We start from the raw sequence: 19,490 nt of genomic DNA on the forward strand, positions 1-19,490 counted from the left end.
TAGTACAGAAGTGAAAACATATGATGAATATGTATGCTTATGGAATACAAGATGACACAATGTGTGTTTTGCTTCGAGCGTTTTAGAGGCAAACGCTCTATTTCGTAAAACCCGCGGTAAGCAGTGCTGTTACTTTCTAAACGTTCTGCTTAGAGGGGCGAGAGCAATATAAAGATGCGGGCTGATAATTTTCGGATTGTGCGAGTACCGTGCCGTAGGAAAATTTCTATTTTTGGTTTTTTTTTCGAAGTAGTACGCACTGCGTAGTAGTTTGCCGTAATAGACTTGTCAATTTTTGCGTTGTAAATAAGCATTTAAACGTGAGAGATATATCTACGTATAAGTGATGTGCAAACAGCGTTTTATAATTTACTATGATAAGCTAGACGGGCAGCATTTGAACTTTGAATCTAAAGCTGTTTTATTGTTGTGTACTATTATTATTATTATTATTACTATTTGGGGCTTTCAATCATACTGTATTTAGTAATAATAAATACGAACCAGGCGTATATCGTAATTTGTTGGCGTTTTTCGCGTTCGTGCTACCGTAAGTTGGAGTGGAGAAGTTTTCCTTAATATTAGCGCGACCAATTTATATTTTGCCAGGACTCCTACTCAAACAGGCTTCCTCGTGGTCAAAGATAGAACGATAGTATCTCCTTTTTTCGGGCCTTCAGCGGACCGCTTGGTGTATTTTCCTGCTATAAATGCCAATCCGACACCCGCAGTAAAAAAGACGTCGCTGACTGGCGAATAGAGGTCTTTTTACACTAACGGCATTGTGCTGCATTCTGCCAAGTTGTCAGAAGAGCCTTCGCAACCTGGGCGGATGCACTTTTCTTCAGTTAGACTTCTTTGCGTTCCGAAATTCGTTGCGAGGGGCTCGATGAAGCTGACGTCATTGTACGCGTCGTAGACCTCAGAAATTTCGGTTAAGTATCGTAAGAAAAAAAGATGAACGTTAAATAAACACGACTGTTTCGATGCCTATTTTACCTCTATTGACATCGTATTACTAGGATGTCAAACTTAGCCCTGTCAAATATTTGCTTTAAGTGAGTAAATAAGTTGTTGTAACCGAGTGTCGCAATAATACGGCACGACACTGCAAGATAAAAAGGAAAGCGTTATATACTTTGATTTGCTCGCGCGCCATTTAAGAGACACTTAGAAAGTGTATGATTAGAATTACTAATGATTTCTCGGTCCTTGGCAAAATTCAGGTAGAATTAAATTACGAAGTCGGTTGGTACAACTGGGTTAAGCCTATTGAATATAACCTGATGACCAGATCACTTCAGTTGCCCGAAGGAACTTCCGGCAATTGCTATGCTACGTTTACAGTAATTTACCGAATCAACAACTAAAATATACGTACGGCGGCGGGTGATCAAATGATCCGATATCGAAGTGTCAATCAAAACATTCTCCTTGAGATATTACTTCGAATATTTTATATTTAGGTGCACGTCTTCACCGAAGTTCATAATGATCTTCAGTTTGTTATGGGAATTGATAATCTAAGTTTCAAAGAGAGGCTCTTAGGTACAAAAAAAAATTTCTGCCCAGAAACTTAAGCAAAAAAGAATTTTTGCTTACTTGATGTAATGCCACATTTCACGTTTTCATTACCCACTGATTTTCTGCAGATAGCAACAATGATTCGATTTTAATTTTTGTCTTCTCATTCTTTTCGCATACATTCAAAATGTGTACTGAGACACCTTCTGGCGAAACTATTTTTAATAATATTAATAGCCACGATATAAGATTCATATAACCATCTTTTTTTTTAGCTACAACAAGCAGTCTTAAATGAGTTGTGTATACCCAGCTTACGATGATGCTTGTATTATTGCAACACACTCTAGTATTTTCACCAACAGCAGTCAACAAACCGACCTAGTTATCGAACAAATCTAGTTAACAAAAAACAAACATGTCGAATTAATGACTAAATATACTTGAGTGTTTATCTGTGTTCGTATGAAAGTGATACGAAACAAAGCCTTTTCATCTCAGTGAGCTTTTCCAATTGCGGCTCAAATGACGAACTGCGGAAGACGGAAGGCAGCACCACGGTTGAAAAGACATCGAGGGAATAACAACGATGTGGCCAAAAGCGAAGTCGCGAATTGCCACACGGAAATAGCTTGCAAGACGGGAGCTAATGTGGCCTACTTTTAGTTTGCAGCTTCATTTATCGGATTCTCTCACTTGGTTTAGCCATATCTTTTCTCCTACATAGGAGTACTGTGGGGTTTATCCTTTGACGAGAAAAGGCTTGCCGGTGTTTTTAGTTATCTGCCGCCACAGTGGTCCATAACCACGTCACATCGAGAGGTCAGACAAACACAAGGTCAGAGCGAAGCAAATAAGGAAAAATCCAAAGGTGACGTAACCTGAATGGTAAGTTATGCGCCCATTACATCTGCGCTGTTACCCTGTGCTTCACTATTTTGCTATTTTCTTATTTTCGTAGACTTGGTTTACGAGGTTGCAGTTTTTCTCACCATTATAGAATGCGAAGTTACCTCATGGTGGCCGTGCGGTCGATTCGGTTGACCTTCAATCGATTTGACAAATGGCAGTGCTATGCCAGTGTCAACTAGCCGCGTTTTCATTCGCTTACGACAAGACCGAACAGGATTCCAGACATTGGGGTCAGCTAGCCTGAAGCAAGACTCGACGGAGTTGTCCCAGGAAACGTTGGATGCCATGTGTCACATTGCAGAGTCACAATACTACCTTATTACTCTCTCATCCTACTCTTTTTTTCTCTCTGGGAGAGCTAGATGGAAGTTGGCTTATAACTGTGAGGTGATGGCATTGTATCCCAGTGATCCGTGTCTCATTCTAGTCGCTCAGTGGATGGTTACATATTGCCGTTGTTGGAGCGTGTTCTAGCCGCGTTGTTGTAACGGCGTCGAACTAAGTTCTGGTATCATCAACGATGTGAATCGAATACTGTGAAAAAAAGGTTCCATTTGTGCGTAGCAAGGCGACAAATCAGGGTCAATGTTGCCAGCTTGTGATCTAGCCAATCATCTTGTTTTAGTCGAACTGAACTGGGTTAACTAGAATTACTACAAGTATCCGCCTTCTAGCAAGAATTTTGCTAGGCAGAACCTACCCTAAGCTTTGGACAAAGCTGTGCTTTTGTTGCATTGAGTGAGCTTTGCGTGATGCCCAAAGCACAGGCGGCGTCGTAACCTAGGAGCGATCAGCCCGCCCGTCAATCAATGAGCCCTAACGACAACGACGCTGTTCTCTTCCATTCATCGGGTACATCTTTTCGTCTTGTCGCATCGCTGAATTACTCACCGACGGCAACAATTTCTACTGCTATCGCAAGCACTCGATACGGTTCTGCGCGGGAAAGACAGAGTGAAACCAGGGCCCTGGGAAAGCACACAGCATCCGATGCAGGGCACAGCCTTCCAGCAAACGATACAACGGTAGTAATATGACGGCGATAATCCATCCCAGATATACGTCTGAAGTGCTTCGGATCGAGGCGGCTAGAGTAAAGAGACCGGGCGGGAGTGTTACGCGGTAAGGAAACCAAGACAAGACCATGTTGTCGTGTTGATATTTGGTCCTGCAGTTGGCATAATTCTCGGCAACTGCGAGAGGGAAGGTTGGCAGTGATTTTCGCCAGCATGTTCTGACTTCGGCGTAGGCGTTTATTCGAATTCTATTAGTTTACGAATTAAAGATAATCGAACCAAATGAATCACAAGAGCAAGCATCTTTCAAGATCGCCGTCGGCTCCTGCTACCAACGCCCCCCTAAAGCCTCCTGCATGATGGTTGATGGTGATGGTAAAAGCAAATTAAAGGCAACACAGAAAAAATAAAAAGGAATATCAACCGATAGGCGAAGAGTTAAATATTTTCGAGAAATAATACGGGTGCCGTATAAAGTGCGTGGAGGTGTCAAGGTATCCATATGTGTCCCTGGCGATGATTTACAGTTGCCAGATGCATGGGGACACACTCAGAGAACTTGAAGTATTTCAGCTCGCACGAATGAGATGCGTGGCCGACCGGATTTTGTCAAGAACGAGTAAGAATCTGGTGGTAGGGTCCGGGAAGGGAGTTGAAAAGAAACGGATGGAGAGGCACAGAAAACTCTAACAAAGAGAAGTTATAGTGAGATCAATGTTTGGCAAGCCATCTGCACGAACCACACTTGGAAAATGCCAGTGAGCCCGCCCAATGCACAACACATAATAGTAGTTACGTCCTTCAAAATGCACACGCAAGCGCCCACGGCAAACGGCAAAAGTCGGATGTCATAAACAGGACAGATTGAAAGAGGGCTGAATAAGCTGTGCCTCGGAGGTATGGAGCAGTAGGAAAGAGCAGGCAATGCACAGATAATCCGTCTGAGACAGGATGCTTAGGTGATTGCCACTGCTGCTGCTAGTATTACCTTTCAGGTTCGTAGAAGGATCATGGAAAGGGAAAGAGTTGTTTTAGTTCAGCGCGTGATATAGTGCCATATCTCATTGGGTAACGTGATGCTGCACCTTCGAGGTTCTGATCCGCCGTCTGGATCTCTGCTTAAGCACATGCAGGCTTTTTCTACTAGTATTAAATCGCGTCATTTTAAAAGAGATTAGCAAATTAAACCAGCTGGGAAAAATCTCTGCGGAGGAAGATGGAGTAAGCGTTACGGTGAAGCCCTTGGACAATTGCGTAGATCTCATCTAGAGAAAAATGGAGCAAAACGGATAGGCCACACTGTGTTGAACTTAAGCCAACAAACCAAAGAGGATGAGATACGAGGGTTCCCAGAGTTCATAAGACAACGAAGATGATGATTCATATCTGAACGGTGCCAGTGGGAGCAGCGAATATCCAAACTGAGAGTAAAATTACATTCTGTTGAACTGGGTACCTAGCGATGCAAATATAAATGATTTAGTTGGGGTAAAACATTGTAAAATAACACCTCTTTTAATAGTACTTTTGGCTGAAACTGTTTCTCGCGAATATGTATATCAATGTTTGCCTGAAAAATACTATATTTTTAAACTAAAATAAAATACTATATTTATATAACAAGGTGTGTATGCTTTTTATATTTACGATTGAAACTGCATGATGAACTAAAATAGATGTAAAATTAACTTAAGTTTAGTATTCGTATGAAATAACTTTCTTTATTCACCTTAATTGTACCAGCTTTGTGTGGTTGATGCGATTTGAAGCAGTGACCCTTGACTCTCCCAACGATAGGCTTAATCGCTGAACCTACCGAACAAGTCTTCCTATTAGTTAAGAGTGATAAATTAAATAGATTTCGAGTTGGGTATATAATCTTAGGTCAGGATGAGCTAATAAATACAACAAGTTTTTAAACATGCATATTAGCAAGCGTAACGATACACGTTGGGATGAGTTGCAAGCGATGCCTTAGGGTAACCGTTTGGTATTCAATTGGACCTCTTTTTATCTTGTCTATGAAGAATAATAAAACTAATCTGCGTACATGTAATCGACTGCAATTAAAACTACGAGAACGCTTATTTATATTCACGTAGCATACAATCAATCGCGTTTTACCTTTATCCATTCTGAACTAATCCCGTTACAGTTATTCTACCGTGCTGCTTTTTAGCAAAGGTGTGCTGCTATTAATTTCAAATGTATTTGTTAAAAATGTAAAAAAACTTGTTACCTCAAAAAAGAACTTAATACCGGACCTGAGCTGTAAGGCCACGAGGCCATACTAGTATCAAACTTCCGTTTCTGAGCAATAATACGTTACATCAAAATCAATCAGCTTTCTTCATGATGACAGCAAATGTTAAGAAGGCACAGTCGACCCTCAATTGAATTCCGAATGTCGGCTCAGAAGTTCATTTATAATACCGTTACAATTAGGGGGCGTGCCATCGACCGTTTCAAACCGAGATAATGCCGAATGTAATACTTTGTTAGAAATAAATTAGCATGTCCTCTAACCTCCGGTTCTCGTCGTTGACGGAGCTCTGTTCTTCAACAGCCTAGCCAATATCTACGCGCACGAGTATTGCGCGAATTGTTGACGGCTTCACCTTCGTAGCTCTGAGCTCTGAACTCTCCAATTCAAAGATGGCTTTTAGGTCGTCTGCAGAAGCTGCCGCACTCAGACGGGATCATAAGGTCGGCAGGGTTCACAGAGAAACAGACCACCATCTGGATTTTGCTATGCCGTAATTTCATGCTCCGTCGCCCATGGTCGTGGAAAGACTGAAATGTTGATTCGTAAAAGATGGCGTCCGTGCAGGCCCCGGCGTCCGCGCCTATGTGTTTTTGCTCGCCTCTTTTGAAGCGTCCCGTGATCCCGTAAACTTGGGGTATATTTGCAAAAGCCGTTTGAAAGATGAGTGAATACTCTTGCGTAGCGGTACATCTATGGCAACCATTAACTGCGTTTGGCGCCAGACTGAAGTCGTTTTTTCTCAGAATCAAAACACACATCATCAAAAGGCACATTCCCTCTAAATATTAAACAGTAACAACTGCTGAATACTATATAGCCTTCTGTGTTCTCATCTACACGCGTGAATGTGGTGTCCTTTAAACTCTAGTATGAACGGTGGCGTTTCCTTTACTGTTTTCTCTATACAGATAGCTTTAAAAATGTGCGTTTACGCAGCACTTTTAAACCCAATCAACCAATAAAACCAATTCAGAACCAATAAAATAAAAGCGTTTCGATGCAATAGAACCCGATGACTTATACTGATATTTGGCTGTGTACTAAAGGTTATTACTGAAAAATTACAGATTTCTGTAATAACTTCTAAGGACAGATAATTTAGTTTACGTGGCAAAATACCAGTGCTTGAACTATCAAGCACAAAATTGTGTGAAACTAATAAAACATGTTAATTTATCGATAACAAATGAATACTACGATCATGTCTTCCAATAATGCTACTAACGTATTTGCATTATCTAAATATATCCAATCGTCATAACTTTTACTCTGACTGACCCCAGTCATGTATTGGCTAAGGCAAATTAAAAAGATCTATCCCAGTAAACATTACAGCGGTTTTCTTCACAAGTAGTTCTTAGATCTGTGTACAATATTGATTGCTTATACATCTGCTATATCTCACAATGGCGGCGTTGTTTTCAGCTTGTCGACACTTTGAGCGCATACAAGATGTACAGTTTTGTTTTTTTTTTTCTTTTACAATTTTCTCTACTTGTTTTTGGGGTTCGGCTACAATTGTTATGACAGTCTCCGTCCAGCAGTAACGGTAACGATATTTGCAGTAGCTCCTTATCATGGACTGTGTGACCGCACTATCATCGCCTATCTCAATTTCGCCGTCGTGCGATGGAGCCTCGTCTCCCAAGGGTTTCGCGACCCTATAACAAGGTCGCACGGAAACAAATGAAGGCATGGATACTGGACAATCGAGTATTATGAATAGAAACGGATGAATGATTATTCGGGAGGGTAAAAATGGAAACGTCTATTACCGGAAAGAAACGCATAGAGGGAAGATTCGGCTGCAATGACAGAAGACTGAAGCGAACAATCGATGAAGTCAACGATACTTCGAACATCGTTTGTTCATTGCTCCTTGTTAGATTCTACTGTCAAGCTACCGCTACTAGCTGGTAGTTTCACATGGTCAGAGAATAGGCAATCCAAGAAACGGTACACCAAGCTATGCTTGTTTCTTACCGACACGGACGCTATATGCATATAGTGTGTAAGAATATGGTACCTACACGAGAGGACGAAATTGTTGTAATGAAATAATTGCTATTCCGGTTTCCGGTTCGTGTTTCGCTCATGGGTGATTTGAAAACTGGAATCCGGAGGTGGTCCAGCTCTTATATAATCCTTAGGTAAGCGCTGTTTCGTTGGGAAACATTTTGGGTAGAAGACCCATATGGTATTTTCATTATAGACCATATTAAGTTCGAAATGCCATGCATTTGAAATGTTCTTCAGAAAATAAGTGTGGATTGGGGTCACGCATTGTACATATTTGTCACGGTATAAAGTACTATTCGAGCTTGTCTGTTCGCTTCAATTTTAGATGAAACAAGCGTCGGAACACTGTGTGTTGTAAGGTCTCGACAAAATATTCATTCGTGAGCACAAGGTGATGCCTGCAAGCCTGGTACAGAATAAAGATTGTGTTGTAAGTTTCTGTTTTTAAGTAAACTAAAGCCTTTGAATCATCATTATGATATATACGTATCCGGCAACCTATGTCGCTAGCCGTAAACTGCAACGTATTTTTGAAATATTTTTAAAACATTTTAGACGATTCCTAACCGAGTGCAGCACAATCAATGTGCCATTCCATATAACTTTGGAATAAATAAAAAAAAAAAACGATAATAACAAGATTCAATGCACATGTTATTAATGCCCAGTAGTACCAATCGTGGGCCTTCGTCGGCGACTCCTACTCCTCTTGATGATCGCGTCAAAAATATTCCTAGTTAAGCTACTAGAAATTAATGATCGAATTCAATGATAGCAGCCGTTCTGTGATCGGTATTGTGCATCGTTTCGTAGTAGCGAGACAACGAACGTCATTTACTGATAAATTCTGAGCTTGTCTCGACACTGTCGCTTCTCAAAATGTTCCCGGTACGTAGAAGTAGTTTTTCTTTCTCACTTTTTCCCTACAATTCATTAAGATGCATTATTTTTGTTCTTGCTTTAATTTCCAGCCGCTTCCTGAGGTATATTCTAGCAGGAATCGCAGGCGGACGACGAGACAGCCCAGCTCCACTTCGCAATGACGAAAAATGGCTAGATAGATATATAAGGATATACCTTCATATGCACGTTGGGCTGGGCATATCGCACGTACGATAGACTAGAACCGTGCTGTACTTCGTTTAATTAGAGAAAAGTAGAAACGCTGTAGTATTGCGTGTAGAGAGGTGCAAAACTTGTCTACATTTACTATAGAATAGTAGTAAAAATCATGATCAGCGACGATAATGCCCGGTGCTCCGAGTGCTAACAGACCGTGACCGCCGCATTCGGCGCGAGCCCAGTTAATCGTCCGCAGTTCGCTGTGGGAAGCGAGCCCAGCTGCAGTGAACAATAACCTATTATGCGAAACGATGCAAGGAGTTAGTCGAAAGCTTGTCACAACTTCGAACACTATCTGGCTTGCGCACACTTTTCTAGCACAATTATCAAAAGGTTTTGAACACGGATATCAAGATCTGCACATCTTTCCAAGATCGTGCGGGCTATCGTAATTATATTCTAGCTCTTACAGCGAGATAAAGGACGAACATCTATCCCCAGTGGATGCGAACCCGAAAGTTACCAACTTCCTAGCAACCTGGCTTATCGTCTGCTACTGAATATTACAAAGCTGCGTTAACGGCTTGCGAGGTGGTAAATACGACAGTTTGCTATTACAAACTTACACCAAAGCGTTTGACGTATTACGATATCCATTCGAGGAATATTGGAACGTATTGGATACCAACTGCTGATAATCCAAACATATTTGTTGTCAGTTAGATTGATTCGGTTGAAATTCAAAGGAGCGTAGTATTCTAGCGATAATAATCTCTATGGTTCTTAATGGCAGTCGTAAGCGATCACTTCATGATTAAATCGGGTCTACGAACTTAACTCCATTCAGTGGTGGAAAAATAAACATTTAAAAAGTAAAGGCGTCATTTAAGTTACCACTAATGAACAACCAGTGCTCTTTAACATTGCGACAAAATTCTGTAGAAGTCTGTGCAAATTCATGGGTGCAACAGCCTTGTTATGAACGGCGGAGCAGGAAAAGACCATATTTCAGTAAGAAATTAGCTTATATACGTGTTAGGTCAAACACCTTTTGGCTAGCCACTATCCGTAGTAACTGACCATCCGTTCTAGGTCAACCTTCTTTTTTATTAGCAATCTTAGCACAGGACGACTGAGAAATGTCTACCAATTATTTTAGTTGAAATATATTGTACACTTCATGGAAACAATGCTAACCAAAATACTAAAGACATCCAAATAAGCTAAAAATAACAATTAAACAGATAAGAAATGTAAACTTGAATTTCTTTTTCCCTTTGTCTGTGGGGTCGCTAAGTAACAGGGGGTCGCTACAATGCGCTGAAAATATCGTGCTTTTATTTGATCGATGCGTTCATGGCTTTCTTCTGTTTATGATTAAATGCTCAGATAAAAATTCTACAAGACGCTACTACGTTCTGATAAAATAGCATAACAAAATAGATAATTTTTCTACCTGTTTTGTGTACTGCGATTATTTGCGGCGATATTCACACTAAGAACAAGGAAAATACGTATCCGAGCCGTAAAGTCTTACTCAACGCTAAATTAAACGCTGGCGTCTTGTACATAGACTATTCAGGTTGTATAAGATACTCATGACTGGGGGAAAAAGAACTGAGGAAAATAGAATGGGAGTGAATGATTGGTGTAGTAGCAGTCTAGACATATCTATTCGATGTAGCTAGACGAATAATTTACACCCTGGACGCGTCGTGTGCTACACCGTTTCAAAGGGAGTTTTCCCTCTTGCACATAAGCAGGAGTGTCTGGTTCATACATAACTCACAGCAGGAGCGTAGCTCTTCAGCGTTCGTATCCTGTATGAGGAAGTACGGCTGCTTCAGTCTAGATCCAAAAGTCCTAGCAGAAGGTAACGGGCAAACTGGATCTTCAGCTTGACGGACGGTTTATGGATACAGCCACCTCATCAAGACGTCAGCAGCAAAGGCAACCTAAGGGCGGAGGCCTTGCTTTTCTCGAAACAGTACTTACTTAGTTTACAACGCCTGTCGTGCGAAGCAATTTAAGTGGACACTTTTTATAAGATGCGTCTAATACGGTGGATTCATAATCCGCAAATAAATTCAAATACATAAAAGAAACAAGACGTCTATGGGCATATTCGTCTTTCTAGTTAAGTACAGATTCTATAAATACAACTAGGTAAATACTCAGTTTATTAGCTCTGACATGTTCGGTGGCATTCATCAGTGAAGACCTTTTTCGATTTGCACGCTAGCGTGGACCACACAGGACAAGAATTAGTGACTTCAAGTGTTTGGAATAAAATAGCAAATGTTAGCTTACTACTAGGGTACTCTACTATATAGTTTATGATGGAGAACATAGCTTATCACTAGACGGCTTGTGTGTTTGCAAATGAATTTCCGAGAGGTGTCCCTTGAGCCTTGATTAATGTGGCCTAATCAAACATGTATCCCATTGGATATATATTTCTCAACTATTTATGACGATTATAACGTAATGCTGGAACAATTGGGTCAGTGACAGTTCTCTAATCTCCTCGAAACCCTATTTTTTCATGGACCTTTTTCAAAGCACTGCTGCTACTGATCCCTTGGATTACTCTAATGTGTAATTTATGCTACAAACAAGGTTTATATAAAATTACCTGACAAAATATGTGTTCAACTGGAATTACAAGAAAAGCGAAACCCATTGGGGAGTTTGTTTTGTTATTCTGTGTCAGCAAATTTTCAGTTAACGTTTATATATGCAGCTTATTCCGGGCATTTCGTATCGCTGATACATACCAGTTTAATATAGTCACTAAATTACCTTTAATGGCTTCAAACGACGAGAATTTCTGCTGATACTTTTGCTTTCTTTATTCGTACCAAAGCTGTAACTGCTCTGTGGGCTTATTTTGTGATTACGTTATTAGAACTTATATCTTGACTTGTTTACAGCTTCCCTTATAGTTTCATTGCTTTTATCTATTATACGTGCAACTTGTCGGATAGTTCAAGTTGAAAACTCTCTATTCTACGCTTCCGCTTGCTGCAATGCAGATGACCCGTTTGTAATAGGTTTACGCATGGTAACAAATTAGACTGAGTCATAGGTTTATATTGTTAGCAGAATAGAAACGGTAGCACACACATTACATAGCGACACTTAGCACCACTAGTAAATCAACTATAAAAACTGATTTTTGCGGCCCACTTATCTTTCTCTACATACACCGTTCTACACTCCTTACACTTTTACGAAGGTACTACTCTAAACGTGCTCCTTCAGCCCTTCACTACCGTTACCCGTAGGCAGAATACGATTGTTTGTTAGTAGTAAACGACGCGGCCTGTTTTGGCCTCATGCTCGCATCAACTCTATTCCAAAGCCGGTTTCTTCTTCTGTTAGTTTTTGCTGCTGCTGCTAGCCACACAGGTGGCGTTTATTCACCATATCTTTTTGCTTTCCCAACTGTTCAGTAGCATACCAGTACCGCCTTCGCCGTTGATGGACGATCGTAGTCACTTAAACCCTACTCACACTCAGGCTCGACTCCTTTCCCGAAATAAACGAGTAATGTAATCTTTCCACTTCTGCTGCTGCTGTATCGCGGATGCCTAGTAGTATAAGTTCACCTTCCATTTACTTTCCGTGTTTTTTGTTCCTTTTTTTCATGACACCTGCCATGCCGTGCTTGCGACAGCGCTGTTCCCGAGAGCTGAACGGCTGTAGGAGAAATTTTTTGCGCTTTTCGTACCTGTTTTACTGCTCACGATATAACGGATGAGCCGTTTGAGGAACAGTAGCATGTTAGTGTCGGACACCTCGGAGGGGACCTGAACACCGCCGATGCGTGAGAAATATCGTGGTGGTGCGCCTCCCAGTCACTGCTATTGCCACTGCTGCGTACGCGAATATATAGGAACTACCGGGCAGCACGTGGCGTTGACCAAGCAATTCTTTCTTTCACAATTGCTCTCCCTCCCTTTCGCTCTTCATCTTTTTTAGAACACGCAGATCCAGAGCATTTCAGGGGTCTTACCAAAGCATTGGTCGAAGCAAAGCTACAGGGGCGGCGACCGTAGCCAAAGGTGACGGATGAAGTGCCTCGGATCTTTGTTGGCCCCTGCCGTCGACCACGTTGAGCAGGCCAAGGTGAGAGGCACCGGAACCTGGTATTGTTTAAAAGTGATGGGGTCGGGAGGGAATGGCGTCACGACCAGCTGCCTTCGCACTGACGGAGTGGCCACGATGCAGTTGTACGAAAGGGCTCTGCCATTATAAAGGAGCCGATGGCTCTCGACAAAGTCGGAGAACATTCGTGCCGTTCGCGCACATTTCCGACAACGTTAGCCAGAATACTATGAAAGCAACAATGGGATGTAAAGGACACAAAACGAAAACAAGGTGCAATAAAATCGAAAAAGCAGAAATAAGCAGCTAAGTTCAAATCTGCATGTCACCAGATTTGGTATAGAGTCTTTGAAATCAAAGCCAAAGAAGCCGGCCCATTTAATCTCAACAGAGTCGCATCGCAAAAGGATCAACCCCTGTATTTTTAAAGAAACTGTACTTGATGAGAGTGCTGAATAAATGTGAAGACAGATGCTGAGCTGGTATCTTGTACAGGTAAGTTAAAAGTGTAACTTGACACAAGATCATAGTTTCATTTTATTGTTGCTTTACTCTGAAATACTCTAGGGGTCGCTTTCGTATTGCAGTAGCCAATCATGTTCTGCCATGCCTCTAAAAATTTAATGTGGACTTAAGGCTTCTTTTCACTGTGCAGTGCTGCATTGTAAGAAACTAACTTCTGTCTTATTGAGCCCACAATAGCAGCTCCGGGGCAGGACATGTGGTCCTTGCTTGGCCCAAGCAAAGATCCTGAAATTCTAAAATTCTGGGGCCCACAAGCCATGTGTCAGGAAAAAAAATGGAAAGGTGTCTTGGCACTGTATACTGCAAGATTTTATATGTTTTTCCTATCTACTGAGTTGGTCGGACTATATATCCTACGCCTTCTATGGCGTTCTATCCTTCTGACTAGATAACGCAACTTGTATTTTATTTTAGGTAAAAGCGCTTGTAGTTATACAGTGAATTTTTATTTTATTGAGGTTTATCGAATTTGAGCGGCGCTCTAACAGCTGCTTTTAACGATTTCGTGATGTTAACTGACGTCAACTAACATCACTGAAATAATTATATTACGGTACATAAGTAATTGAATTGATTAGGTCCATCAAAACAACAACTTACTAATACACAGGGAAAGTGCCTTGTTATGATTATGTACGTGCTTCGTTCAATGGCGATCGCGAGCGCTGCCTGACCGCTCCTTAGGTTCTTGGTTCTAATGTAAAAACATTACTCCTCACATTAGAGCACGGCATGAGGAACATTCTCACAGTAGAGCACGGCAAGCTACCACTGCAGAAGTTTGCATTACGTGTGTAATCCAATGGGTAAAATCAAGTTCCTAAACAACCTTAACCGCGAGATCTTTCATCAATAGTTAAGATAGGTGTTGGTCCGTTGTTAGGCGATAGACGTTCGAGGAAACGAATATGAAATGTTATTTTATAAACATTATTGCGACGTTTATATGTTTTCCTCAACGCTAGAAATACACATAGTTTTTTTATTCATCTGCATTCAGCTAACACGTATTCAGCTTTAAAATTAAACATTTCATGTCTAAAAATTATGCACAGAATAAAGCTCGCCTCTATGGGATGTGCCAGGAAGTTTCGTTTGCGGCTGAGGTAAACTCGTATTTTCGCAGCCTCGTCAGGAACAGTTAGCGTCAGGATCTAACGGGTGTCAAGAGTTTCTCATATGTTGCCGTTTGTCGTCGCGGTCAGTTTACGACTGCTCTTCTGCGGCTCGCCACTTATCATAGGTGACTCTAGGTCGGATAGTTTTGGCTTCTTCCTATTGGGGCTTGCAGAATCAGTTCTGGCCTGCGATGTTAGACCGATTAGCTCCATGCCGAGATCGCTTTCGCCCTGCTCATCCAAAAAAACGACAGTTTAGGTTTCGATACGTGTGGACACTACTTTCATCGGTGAAAGTTATATGCTTGCTATAATATTGTTTTCGCGTGACCTTCACGTGGGTAAACGCAAGTACTGAAATAAACGAATTCAATTTGGCACATGTTGGAACGGTAAAAATCTAATAGCAAAAAATAAGATGCTAGAAATAGATAAGTAAACTAACTTATTAATGACACACTAGCTATCTACTTATTCTACCTAATTAAAAAAAATTTCGATCAATTAATCGGCGACCATATAGAACATTAAAATACTGCAGTGATTTGTACGCATGCTTAATATTACCTATTTAAACTAGATACTTTTGTGACAAGTGCAAGCCCCCCTCTGTCGTATTGTGGAACTTCTCTTACCTCTAGGTGTGAAGCGCTGCGAAGCTAGCTGCTGATTGTTGCAATAAGAAGTTTGTGTATTCAGCAAGTTAGAATATGATTAGGTAACTTAATATTACCTTGCATGGTTGACAAGATTTGCCCTGACTAGGGACTTCACAGGGCGGCTGCCTTTTGCAAAAACAATTATGAAACCTACATTTCAATCATGGTTGAAACTCATGTTAAAGACTATAGCTACAGATCTACACGAAGGTACACATTCAGCGAAATAGATTTCTAACTACAGTGTCAACTTTTTCAACTACACATAATGTTACGTATGAGGTAAATTAGACTGGTATACAAAGGTATCAATTTTTTTATCTTGATACTTCAGATCGATATATTTCAGTTTTCTTTGAATCGTTCTCTGTTTACTGTTCCCATACCTATAATATCTGTGGTAAAGTTAAAGCTTTAATGTCTATAATATATTCTCAATCGTTTGTTGCGTAAACCACATTGAAAATACTAAATTCGTAGCAACCTAATTACCATTCTATTAGCGACGATCAAAAGATCCGTAGGAAGAAAAATGCCAAGCTAAAAGTTTGCTCACGACTAGGCATTATCTATAGAGAACAGAAACAAAAGGAGGGGCAAACAAAAAATACCAAAAAACTTTTTAAAAAGAGAATCCTCCTTTCCATATAAGGGCCGTCGGCCTTTTCATTGCTATTGGATTCACTCAGCAGCCGACGTAAAAGCCAGCTGCTTTCGCTTTGCAGTGACTCAGCTGCCATGTGCGCTGACTTGGGAGCTTCTGGCTATTTCCTTTCGAAACCATTTAAATTCGTCTGTAGGCGGAATCTTCGGTAGAACTGGCAAACGCGGTTAAAGCAATAGTGTCCTTCAAAGAGTCAACTGCACACACCTACAATGCAATGTCTTTTAGCTGGCGGCACGTGTCTGAAAGGAAAAGGCTGGCGTAATATTCTAGGCTAAACTACCGACCGTGCGCGTTGTGCCCGACACGAAATCGGCCAAAAGAGCTTTCTATCGGTATGCGATAGCTAAAGGCCTAGACAGGTAACGATCGAATCGTTAACGTCTACAATGAATTAAAACAGAGAGCAACGTCATATAGGGACAAGAGTGTATTCCATAATTATGTTAATAGACAGAAATATGTAAGTACCGCTAATGATATGTGCTACACAGCATGTATGAATGAAGAAAGTTACCTTATAAAAAAGTTATATTCAGTCCTCACTCAACTGAAATGTGATAATTTGTGCGTACAATTATGTTTATGTTATGGTAGATACGTCATTATTGGTTGACTTATATATATAGCTATTACAAAATATAATTTTTATTTTTACAAGTGATGAAAAATTTCAATGATGCGTAATTTTTACAGCTGTACATTTGAACGGAAACAATTACGTCGGTACTGTAGAAAATTGTTGCACTACTTACGAGCCAAGGTACTTTAACCTGTTTTCCGGTTCGAGGAGGTACTCGTAGTGGCGGGAAAACACTAGAATTGATTGTGAAAAATTCCTCTTTGATCCTGCTGAATATTACGATACCTTACGCTCTCGTCTTTCTTGGTCAGATTTGTTGCGGGACCTGGTGTCATCGCTTTGAACCAGCATATCCAGTAGGCTGTATATCGGCAAGCCTTAAAGAAAGGCTTCTTTCTCTCTCTCTCTCTCTCTCTTTCCTTACAGTAGGGGCGGTTATCTAAGGCTCTTCCGGAACGCTTCTTAAGAACCCGACCTAGGTCCTTCTATTCTGGAAAGAACTTCTACTCTGGTACTCTCCTATGATATGATGACATTCACTTTAGGGGCGTGGCCAAAGCTTTAGTAGTCGTGGAGTTACGACCGAAGATGAAAACTCAATACGGTTCTCTGAGGTGAACTGAATCAACTTTTGCCTAGTGGATACTGCCTTTTTTGGACTTCCAGACGCGTAGGGTTAAGAGCAACCAAGGTAAGCTTACCAATACTAGATGATATTTGCACCAGAGGTATGCATATACCGTCATGCAAGCATAAAATTGCCCAATATGGGAAACATTGAATTATTCCATTTACGTTCAATGCATAGGATCCTCTAATCAAAATGATGGGACTTTAAAGGAAGGCAGAAAACTAGCAGAAAAACATTGTATTTCGATTACAATAAGAAGAAAACAGTTGAAAAATACTTTCTCGTTGCCTGAGTAAATAGAATGTCGGAGTTATTTGCAGGCGGCACTGTAATTGATTAGTTACTTTTTTTTCTTCACAATATAACTTTGCGTAGACGTACATTTGACTAGAGCAAATTTCTTTACATTCTCTGCCCATAATTCACGGGCAATTGCACCGAACCGACGGAAATTTTCACAATGTCACTAGTAATTAAGCCTTAATATAAGCGTTGAACAGCTACTAAGCATTAACAAAAAGTCCAGCTCATCGCATTGCCAGCTCGACGATAAGGGGCATAAAGTAATAAACGTTAGCAATGCACGGTAATGCGGAGTTTGATTTCCTGTAACAATGACGTTCAGACCCGTTTGGAAAATTTAACCCCTGTTGCTTCTAATTTAATCGCTGATCTCGCGTGGTGGACTTTTAAAAGCAATTGAACGACGAGCCCATATATCCTTCGCGCCCGTCGGTTTGACTGCGGTGTTCCCTTAGCTCATGGCTTTTTAGCAGATGTGCGTCTTCTCCACGAAATTCCTAAAGAACTTCAGAACTCGACGAAAAGCGACACACTTACGTAACCACCTATGGATCGCCTCCTCTAAAAACACTTTCCATTAATCCACTATATCCATCCCGTCACAATTATCACTGGCAAGGCTTTCTTTTCGTGTCGGTTTCATCGACTCGAGCTTAACAACTGAAATGCCGCTAATTCAAACTGAACAGTGTTATATCGTCTAGAAGGTCTCTGGCCCTCACTCCTTGTCCCGCCACGTATATACGGGACTCGGTACAGCGTCGTAAAAAGGCAGACAGCGGGAAAACCGTAATAATTCCACTGATCTTACGGACAACTCTAACTGTAAGCCTGAATCTACTGGCACGTCCAGTCCTGACTGCTTGCTCGGCCAAGGCGCGATCGTTCCAAAGGCCAGATCTGAAGTAATACGTCTTTCTCCTAACCTTCCCATTCACTTCTGGCTTCACCGAGCTGCTACTTCTACAATGGAATTTCGATTAACTTCTCCTGAACGATTATAGAAATTATCTAAGCAGAAACCATTCTGTGTCTGCGCATAGTTGTTGGGTAAATAGCTGCGAGGGATTAACGCGAGCGATATTGTCCAATCCTTATGCGCTCAGCGTTCGTCTGCGCGGTTCACTCATCGGGCAGCGCTTCCTGACAGACGTAGCACTGATTTATCCTGTTATGACCACTTTCCCGACGGATAGTACAAAAATTTTTCATTTTTCTTAGTTACATGAAATGAATCGACTGTCTGGTTTCATTCTCCAGGTTGGATACCGTCTGCTATATGATCCGCATGTGTGCGGGATGCGAGACCTGTGCAAGGGAACCGAAAAATGTGTATCACTGAACCTACTTATCATTACCCCGTGCAATAGTTTGTGTAATAACTATTATTCGAAGGCGTGATTGCAACGGTGCGGTGTTATCCAACGCGCTGTTTGTTTGCACGATACATTTATTGTAAAATTTAGAAATTTTACACTTTCAGTTAGCACCGATGAATGCCATATATATATATATATATATATATATATATATATATATATATATATATCAAGCAATTGCTGCATACTAGTAGAAACATTTTTTGAGGCAGCAATACCCATTTGGGTATCATTAATGGTAGAAAGCCTGCTTTTTTTAAGCAAGTGTCTCTAAAGAAAAGAACACAAGTCTCTACCTTAAAAAACGTTAAGGTCTAGCTAAGGCCAAATCGGCTTTGTAGTGTTCCGTGATCCTATAGAATGTATTCTTTGCTAAACGAAAATACCTTTACGCGATTATGTGCTTAAAAAGGCACAGAAAAGTAATTTTGCTAGCACAGGCCACAAGCTGCAGTTGTAGGCTCATTGGTATTCAAATGAAATATTAACTTGCTACGTTTTGGCCTTTCCAGTGGAACGTGTGTCCAATTTGACTCTGTCGATACGCTATAATTTGAATATTCTAATTCAAATTTGCTGGCCGAAAGAACTAGCACAATGCCCAGTTTCAATGCTATGAGGTACGTCGAATAACGAACATTGATTAATAGATACATCTCAATGGGTACAAGAACAAGTCGGTGAAGTCCTAAAAATTAGTATGACTTCTTCCCCTGTTC

At 40.9% G+C, this 19,490-nt stretch overlaps 1 long non-coding RNA gene across 1 annotated transcript; it reads left to right on the forward strand.

Moving 5' to 3' along the window:
* Positions 1–2,170: 2,170 nt before the first annotated feature.
* LOC147755693 (uncharacterized) lies at positions 2,171–9,886 on the forward strand. Its single transcript, XR_015328985.1, has 3 exons — positions 2,171–2,412; positions 8,063–8,167; positions 8,709–9,886. It is a non-coding gene; the product is annotated as an uncharacterized LOC147755693 (long non-coding RNA).
* The last annotated feature ends 9,604 nt before the right edge of the window (positions 9,887–19,490 follow it).

The sequence above is a fragment of the Varroa destructor genome, unplaced genomic scaffold, assembly GCF_002443255.2.
Source record: "Varroa destructor unplaced genomic scaffold, Vdes_3.0 BEIS01000005.1, whole genome shotgun sequence".
Classification (NCBI taxonomy): domain Eukaryota; kingdom Metazoa; phylum Arthropoda; class Arachnida; order Mesostigmata; family Varroidae; genus Varroa; species Varroa destructor.